Source organism: Nematolebias whitei, chromosome 7 (genome assembly GCF_014905685.2).
Source record: "Nematolebias whitei isolate Nwh7 chromosome 7, NemWhi1, whole genome shotgun sequence".
NCBI classification, from domain to species: domain Eukaryota; kingdom Metazoa; phylum Chordata; class Actinopteri; order Cyprinodontiformes; family Rivulidae; genus Nematolebias; species Nematolebias whitei.
The window spans coordinates 25,317,844-25,325,713 of record NC_056504.1 but is presented as its reverse complement, the minus strand read 5'-3'; the positions used below and the strand labels follow the sequence as shown (position 1 = coordinate 25,325,713).

Genomic DNA, 7,870 nt, shown 5'->3' with positions numbered 1-7,870 from the left:
TTAAATAATATTTAAACAATACATGTTAGTTTATTAATTTTTTCACAATTTTCCCCCCTTTTGTTCCAAAGGAACAACAAAATAAGAAAACAAAGTGAATAAAAAATATATATATATAAGTATAGACTTTGAAAGGGATAAACATCAAGTTCAGTGCATCACTTGTGGTTTGGCACAGGACCATCATAAACTTCAAATGGAAGTTGCAAGAGCTGTTTTTTGGGTTACAGACCCTGTTTAAAAGCTTATGCGTACAGGTAAGAAACTTCAATTTAATTCAAAACATGAAAATATACAAAGAACATAAAGGAGGGCATACTGTTTTAGTCAAAAAGTATTAACATAAAATATAAAAAGAAGAAAACATAAAATTTTTATTTAAAGCATAAAACCAAAATATGAAAGATTAAAAAATGTCTTTTAGTTCTGGAAATGTTGTCCAGTGTACTCATGGTCTTCTGGTCTAAGCCTAAGAACACAACTTTGGACGACTAAGACTACTAAATCTAGGAATTCTAGTCTAGATGGAATGGGTGAAGTTTCAGTCATCAGGGAGTGTCCGCCTCTGTCAAAGTCAATTACAAAGATGTCATCGGTGCAGGATGTGTCAATCTCAAGAATGGATTGATGTTCTCTAACTGTAAAACGAATTTTCATTTTATCTTAAAACAAAAGTGTTGTAAGAGGAAAATAAAACCAACAACTAAAACGGAAATGTATGCAAAGAATGCAAAAAGTTTCCACTGGTACCGCATGGAGTTCATGATGGTTGTTTGTCTGTTGGGTATCAAACGTCTATCTGTTCTGCCTGCCTGATCAGTTGGAGGGTCTAGGTACCCCGCCGCCCTCACTGTGAGCCTGAGCTCTATCAGTGGGTGGTGAACGTGAGTGGCGTAGATTCCTCGTGGGTATCAAGCCTTTCAGACTCCGATACTTGTTGCACCCGCGGTGGCACCCAGCTCTTAAGCTCTGGTGCTTCTTTTCCTCTGGGCTAGTTCTTGATATCCTGGTTTCCGTCCGGTTGAAGAGGGGCAATGGGGACGCTGCCTCACCTGGTTTTGACGCCAGTGAGTGTGCTGTCCTGGTTCTGTTAGGTTTGGTCGTGGCCTAACAGACCGCTGCCTCAGCTACCCGTTGGTGCTGAGTGACTCTTCGGGCAGTTGCCCTGGTCTTTCCTGTCCTTTGCTCCTTTGGTCTTCTCCTGATGGTGGAGTGATCCCTTTGAACAGCTTACAGTGGGAGGCGTGGACCCAAGTAGTTCTCTCAGCCACCTTCACAGCCATGTGGGTGGTCAGCAAAACCTGGAATGGTCCAGTCCACCTGGGAGAGTTCCAGCGCCTTCTCCTGAAACATTTAATCATAACAAAGTCTCCAGGAGAAATACAGTGCAATTGCTTTTGCGCAGGTGTAGGGAGTCCTCCCTGCACCTGAGACCTGATGGATGTTAAGTGTTTGGTTAGTTCAATGCAATAGTTCATCATGTTATGATCACAGTGTTTAAGATCTCTGGTGGGATCAGTTGTCGGTCCAACTCCCAGATTGGGAGGAGCTGCAAAAAGGATTTCAAAAGGACTAAGACGAAATTTAGCTCGTCTCCGCATCCTCATATACATAACAGCAATAGGCAAGCATGTGACCCAGTTCTGTTTTGTGTCCTCACAAAGTTTGGCCAGTTTGTTTTTCAAAGTACCATTTTCTCGTTCAACAGCGCCCCCGCTCTGTGGGTGGTAGGCACAGTGTTTTGTCAGGTCAAAATGTAGGGTCGTGGATACTTCACTCATGATCTCATTTGCAAAGTGGGACCCATTATCACTTGAAATTCTCTGGGGGATTCCCCATCGTGGAATGATTTCCGTCAGTAAAATCTTTGCTACTGTGTTTGCTGTTGCATGTTTTGTGGGGAAAACTTCAACCCATTTGGAAAACATATCGACAACAACCAAGCAGTATTTCTTGTTTAAAACAGGCGTTAATTCAATAAAATCAATCATTAGATGTTGAAAAGGAGCAGTCACTGTCTTGTGTGCACCTGGTGCTGTGGTTTTTATTGTTTTTGAAATATTGTGAGTGGCACATATCAGACATGAGTCACAGTACTGTTCAGCAACTTTCAAAAATTTCACAGTAAACCAGTGTGTGTCCATTTCTCTTAACATTCCCCCCTTTGACACATGGTCTCCACCATGCGTTAAAACAGCAAAAGAATGAAAGAAATGTCGAGGTAGGCAGGGGTTGTTGTTTGGACCTAGCCAAATATCATCAGTAAATGTGCTTCCAAGGCGTTTCCATTCTGCTCGCTCAGAAGGTGTTGAGAGTTTTTGCATGTCTGTGATGGTGAATGAGTCAGGTGAGGCTGTAGTCTGAGATGATGAGCAGATCATAAGAGGAAGTGGGTGGATCCTTTCAGGAGGTGTGGTAGCAGCAGATTTAGCTGCTATGTCAGCAGCTGCGTTGCCCCTAGAGACATGGTCAGTGTTTCGGGTATGGGCTGCACATTTTACTACAGCAATGTGTTTGGGAAGTGTGATTGCTTCTAAAAGATTAGCAACAAGTTTGTGGTTCAAGATGGGCTGTCCATCTGAACGAAGGAAGTGACGATGTTTCCACAAAGCTCCAAAATCATGTACAACACCAAAAGCATAGCGAGAGTCAGTGAAGATGTTGACAGATTTGTTTTCAGAGAGTTGGCAAGCTCTGGTCAAGGCTATGAGTTCACAGGCCTGAGCTGAACAAGGAGGCAATGAACGAGCCTCAATGGTGGAGGAGGAAGTTACAACTGCATAACCGCTGTGAATAGAGCCAGTGTTAGGATCACGTGAAGATGAGCCATCTACAAAGAGTTCCCAGTCTGGGTGTTCAAGAGGTTCTTGTTGTAAGTCAGGTCTAGGTGTGCAAAGCACTTCAAGTTCAGCTAAACAGTCATGTGGTGTGCCTTCGACAGGTGAAGGTAAGAGTGTAGCTGGATTTAAAACGTTGCAACGTTGGATGGTGATATTTGGCATGTCAAGAAGAGTGGTGTGGTACCTTAACCAACGCGCTGTAGACAAGTGAGCAGTTTTTTGCTCGTTTAGAATGTGAGTGACAGCGTGTGGTACAAGCAAGGTCAAATCAGAGTACCCCACAATGTCTCTACTGGCCAATACAGATTTTTCTGCTGCTGCAACAGCGCGCAAGCAAAGTGGGAGTCCTGCAGCAACTGGATCAAGTTTTGATGAAAAGTAGGCCACAGGTTTCATGAGGTCACCATGCCTTTGCAACAAAACTGATGTCATGCATCCCTCCCTTTCATCCACCGCCTGCACAAATGGGCGGGTTGGATCAGGAATTCCTAAGGTGGGGGCTTTCTGCAGCTGTAATTTGAGAGTCTCAAATGCTGACAGTGCAGGTGGTGTCCAAGACAATTTAGAGCTCATTTGAAGGCCTTTTTCATGACAAACAGCGCGGAGTGGTGTTTCAAGTTCTGCGTAGTTTGGAATGAAATGTCGACAATAACTGCATAACCCTAGGAATGACATGAGCTGCTTTTTTGTTTCAGGAAGAGGAAGAGCAACAATGGCTGTAACACGCGCAGGAGCCAGCTCTCTTCCTTCTGCAGAGATTCTGTGACCCAGAAATGTAACCAGTGGCAACACAAACTGTAGTTTAGACAACGAGGCCTTGTGTCCTTCTGCAGCTAGATACTGCAGGAGGCGGATTGTGTGTGTTTTGCATGTTTGTGCATCAGGAGCAGCCAAAAGAAGATCATCAACATACTGAAGAAGTGCACAATCAGGTGGAAGACTGAATCCTGCCAGACTATCTCTCAAAGCCTGGTGGAAAATAGTTGGAGACTCACAATAGCCCTGGCAAAGGCGAGTAAAGGTGTAAGACTTTCCTAAAAACTCAAATGCAAACCAGTACTGGCTGTCTGGATGCACAATGACACTAAAAAAGGCGTTGGCCAGGTCTATGACTGAAAAGTGGGTGGAGCCAGTTGGTATTTGAGACAAGATCACATAAGGATTAGGGACGATCGGTGCACGAGCTTGAACTGCAGCATTTACAGCTCTAAGATCCTGAACAAACCGCCACTCATCAGGAGGAGTGGGGCGGATCTTTTTCACTGGAAAAATTGGAGTTCTCACAGGTGAAGTGGGACAAGGAACGATTACACCTGCTTCCAGAAGAGAGTGAAAAACAGGTGTAATGCCTGAGGCTGCCTCAGGTTTCAGTGGATACTGTGGTATTTTTGGTCGATAAGAAGATTTAGGAGTAATTTGGATGGGCTCCTGACCTTTTATCAGACCTACATCATACTTTGTCTGGGCCCACAATGTGGGTGGAACAGCAGAGAGGTCTGGGTTGTCTGAAGTCATCGTAGGCAGTGTTAGTCATGCAGAGGTGTCAATCACTTCTTTGAATGGGGTGACCGGAAGTGATGAAATAAGTGGTTGTCTGTACATCTCCAGAGCAGGAGAGTAAAAACAAGTGTCAAGTGGTTGCCAGTCAGATGCACAATGGGCTCTCAGTGCTAGAGGGCCTAGAGAGCGCCACTGAGCTTCAGGAGGTTTAGCAAGAGAAACATGAGGAAATGAGTCAGGTACTGTGAAATAGCATGTTTGTGGTGTGACATCATCTTTGAGGCATGTCAACAGGAAACATGTGGTCTTTGTCCAACAGATATCTGTAGTATGTAAGTCAGTTGGTGGTGTTTGCATGAATGAATCTCCTAGCTGATCAGCTGGGTCTGAAGTAACACGAGCAGTGCAATGCAGCTGTTGTTCATGCATGAATGTGCATGAAGGTGGAAGTCTATCTTTGGCCATAGAGAGCAAGGCTACACGCTGACTCTCATCAGTGAGGGACCATTCAAATACAAACAGCAGATCAGGCACTAGTGTCACCAAAGTGTCCACTGAGTGTGTAGACTTTGACACCACTAGTCCTTCAGGGCTACAATCGATGGACAGGTTGAATTTAAGAATTAGATCTCTGGCCAGAAGATTTATTGGACACGTCTGTGAGAGTAGAAACTGATGCAAGTGGGCAGTGTGATCAAAAGGGTCAATCACATTCAGAGGAGTTGTCATTACCTCTGGGATTGCTACACCAGATGCTCCTGTGGAGTGGATAATCTTGCCACACAGTGGAGCATGTGGGAGACATTTCTTCATTATCAAAGATTGAGTGGCCCCTGAGTCCACTAAGAACTTTAGTGGAACATTGTTTACAAGCATTGTGAGCATGGGTAACTTCAAACATGCTGACTGGGTGTATTTAAAATACGTGGAGGTGCATGTGGTATCAGTAGGTGAAACAGCTGGTGTGTGTGTGCGTGTACTTGCTGTTTGGAGACCCGGACCTTCCTCACCGCCCCCTTCTAGTCAGGATGAGTGCCCGCCTCGGTGGCCACGACCCCTGGGTGGACCCTGGCTTCGACCAACCGATTGTTGGGAGCCTGGGTGAAAGTTCTGTTCATGGTTCATGGGCCATGGCTCTCGTGGTGGCATTGGTGCTCGATTCTGGAATGGTCGGCCACGCCCTCGCCATGTGGTGCGTTTTTGTGGACAGTCTCTCATCCAATGGTCAGTCCCTCCACACAGGAAGCATGGCTGTGGCCCTCCTGCGTACCCACGTGGTTGTTGCTGTTGTGAGCCTGGCCAAGGGCCAGGGGGTGGTGGTGGGCGTGAAAAAGCTGGAAGCTGTTGTGGTGGGGCAGTGTTCAAGGTCATCTGTTGTGCAGCTTGAAGAAGAGTCAGCTGAGCATTTTCTGCTTGTTTTGTCTTTATCTTCAATGTTGCAGTTTCTTCGGCTGTGTGCTGTTCCCAGGCGTGTCTGGCATGACGTAGGAGGTCATTGAGACGAATGCCAGCTTTCCAGCCTATGTATGTGTTCTGAACAGACTTGCGGATTGTTGGCAAGAATCCATCCATCACACATTGACACAGGATGGTTTCGAAGGCTGAAGCCTGTGCAGCATCACGCCAGTCGTTGTCCGGGAAAGCGATGCCAGAGTGTGTGCGAAACACAGGGATGAGACGATCAATGTACTCTTGAGGGGGTTCACCACTCTTCTGGACCGTGTCCTTGATCCTTGCATATTGAGGCGTCTGTGGAAATGCTGTCTTAACTCTCCTGACAATGTCACCCACAGCTGTCACAAAGTCTTGGTTATCTGCGTGGGCGTATTCGACACGCATCAGCCGTTGGTTGCCAGGCGGGACCTCAAACAGCTGTGCGCCTATGGTGCTTACAAAGTTCATACCATAGACAGCTGTGAGAATCATTTTTAGTTCTGGTATGGTGGGGCGGAGAATACGAACCATGTTGGTGATGGCTTCACCTATGGCATCCCCTCCTTGGGCCATGTCTGGGAGGTGTTGTTTTGCCAGGCTTGTCAGGTCGCTCAGTGGCCAAGTTCTGAACACCAGTTGTGGTCCGTCCGGTCCACCCACCTCCAGCATCGGCATGGTCGTGGAGTTGTGTTCACCATCTGAAGTCATGGGGGAGCTTATAGAACCGTTGTTGTGCTGTGACTGTTGTAGTCTCTGTATTTCAGCCTCCAGCAGTTTTTCTTTTTCTCTGAAAGCTTTAATCTGCTCCTCTTGCTCTGCAGCTTTGGATCGAGTTATGATTGAAGAACCTGCAGAAGATGATGAAAGTGATGGTGAAGAGTTTGAAGATGTTGATGTTGATGAGCTGATAGCAGGGGATGGTGGTGGTCTGGTTGTAACATCTCTTCCTCCTGCTGCTCCTTGTTCATCCTGTTGTTGAGGGGCAGCTGGCTTTGGCCCAATAAAATCATCGTCTGAAGTGAGGATCCAAGCAGGTTTCAGTCCAGGGCGAGTCTCATGCGCCTCCATCTGTGGCGGGCCATAGGGTGGTGGGTCTTTGAGTTCAGCCAGCGAGGGGTAGATCGAGGTGGAGGGTGCGGTGGGAGGAAGAGGTCCGTGGGTCTCCGGTGCATGTGTGAGAGAGGACAGAGGAAAAAGAGAGGTTTTCAGTTCTGTTTTTTTTGTTTTTTTCTCGTCTTTGTCTTTTTGAGTCTCTTGTTCTCTGCATTGTTTCTGTAAATCTTCAACTTTTTGAGACATCTGTAATAATCTGGACTCCGTTTCACCCATCATATTTTTAGACTCATTTTTCCACATTTTAAAAGCTTCCTCATGCTTGTGCATCGTTAAGTAAACCTTTTGAGGTATATTCTTCATCTGAATCATGCTCTGCTTTTGCTGCAATAATTGTTCTTCGAGTTTTTGAATGTCTTCGGTTTGTAAAGATCCATTTTTAGGAAAACCAAATTTGTAATGCCACTGAGAAACGAAACTTAGACAGGAAACTCCGTATAAACGTTTCATTTTTTCTGCAACCGAACCGTTTGGTATGTAATCTAGATTCTTACTTTTTGTCGCTCCCATTTTTATCTTTAAGACGAAACTATTTTATTTCCTCAGCCCTCTTTATCAAGACGAGCCTACACTCGGTTTTCCTAGAGAAAACTTACCTCGGTTTTCCTAAAGAAAACTTACCTCGGTTTTCCTAAAGAAAACTTACCTCGGTTCCTACTCTAATTTTCAGAACTTACACTCGGTCCTCCTAATGAGAACTTACCTCGGCTTTTCCTAATGAAAGCTTACTTATTTTATGAGAGAGCGATCTTTTTGACGGAGTCGTGTCTGTCGCTAGCGCTTTTTTTATTTTTATTTTTATTTTATTTATTTATTTACCTTATCGTAGATGTGTCTCTGGTTTCCTGTTTTCGAATACGGCTGGAGTCGATCCCCCCTCCGGAGAACCAGACGTCCTCCCGCTCCCAAAACGTCCTAGTTGGAGGGTCGGAGGTCCGGTGATCAGCCTCGTCCGATTCTCCGTAGGCCGGACGAACTCTCAG

General features: G+C 45.6%; 1 long non-coding RNA gene across 1 annotated transcript; it reads right to left on the bottom strand.

Moving 5' to 3' along the window:
* Positions 1-7,152: 7,152 nt before the first annotated feature.
* On the bottom strand, positions 7,153-7,630 carry LOC119411764. Its single transcript, XR_005186906.1, has 2 exons — positions 7,591-7,630; positions 7,153-7,533 (listed from the first exon to the last, which is right to left on the bottom strand). It is a non-coding gene; the product is annotated as an uncharacterized LOC119411764 (long non-coding RNA).
* Positions 7,631-7,870: the final 240 nt, after the last annotated feature.